This window comes from Ursus maritimus, unplaced genomic scaffold, assembly GCF_017311325.1.
Source record: "Ursus maritimus isolate PB19 unplaced genomic scaffold, ASM1731132v1 scaffold_16, whole genome shotgun sequence".
NCBI lineage: Eukaryota > Metazoa > Chordata > Mammalia > Carnivora > Ursidae > Ursus > Ursus maritimus.
Window position 1 is genome coordinate 57,271,571 of NW_024424008.1, and position 1,212 is coordinate 57,272,782.

The window sequence follows — 1,212 nt, forward strand, 5'->3', positions numbered from 1 at the left end:
GTCTCTGGTTAAGTTAATTGCGAGATAACGTATGATTTTTGGTGTTATTGTAAATGGAATGGATTCCCTAATTTCTCTTTCTTCAGTCTCATTGTTCGTGTATAGAAATGCAACTGATTTCTGAGCATTGATTTTGAATCCCACCACATTACTGAATTGCTCTATAAGTTCTAGTAGTTTGAGGGTGGAGTCTTTTGGGTTGTCCATATAGAGTATCATGTCATCTGCGAAGAGAGACAGTTTGACTTCCTCTTTGCCAATTTGGATACATTTTATCCCTTTTTGTTGTCTGATTGCTGTTGCAAGGACTTCTACTACTATGTTGAATAATAATGGCAAGAGTGGGCATCCTTGTCATGTCCCTGATCTTAAGGGAAAGGCTTTCAGCTTTTCCGCATTGAGAATGATATTCGCTGTAGGCTTTTCATAGATAGTTTTTATGAAATTGAGGAATGTACCCTCTATCCCTATGCTATGAAGGGTTTTAATCAGGAAAGGATGCTATAATTTGTCAAATGCTTTTTCTGCATCAATTGAGAGGATCATATGGTTCTTGACTCTCTTCTTGTTGATATGATCTATCACACTGATAGATTTGAGAATATTGAACCACCCTTGCATCCCAGGGATGAATCCCACTTGGTCTTGATGGATAATCCTTTTAATGTACTGTTGTATCCTATTAGCTAGGATCTTGTTGAGAATTTTGGTGTCCATATTCATCAGGGATATCGGTCCGTATTTCTCCTTTTCGATGGGGTCTTTGCCTCGTTTGGGGATCAAGGTAATACTGGCCTCATAGAATGAGTTTGGTAGTTTTCCTTCTGTTTCTATTTTTTTGAAACAGCTTCAGAAGAATAGGTATTATTTCTTCTTTGACTGTTTGGTAGAATTCTCCAGGGAATCCGTCAGGCCCTGGACTCTTGTTTTTCAGGAGGTTTTTGATCACTGCTTCAATCTCTTCATAATTAATCTGTCTATTTAAATCATCAATTTCTTCCTGTTTCAGTCTTGGTAGTTTATAGGTTTCCAGGAAGGCATCCATTTCTTCCAGGTTGTTTAATTTGTTGGCATAAAGCTGTTGATAAAAGTTTCTAATGATCCTTCCTATTTCATTGGTGTTGGTTGTTATCCCTCCCCTTTCATTCATAATTTTATTAATTTGGGTCCTTTCTCTATTCTTTTGAATAAGTCTGGCCAGTGGCTTATCGA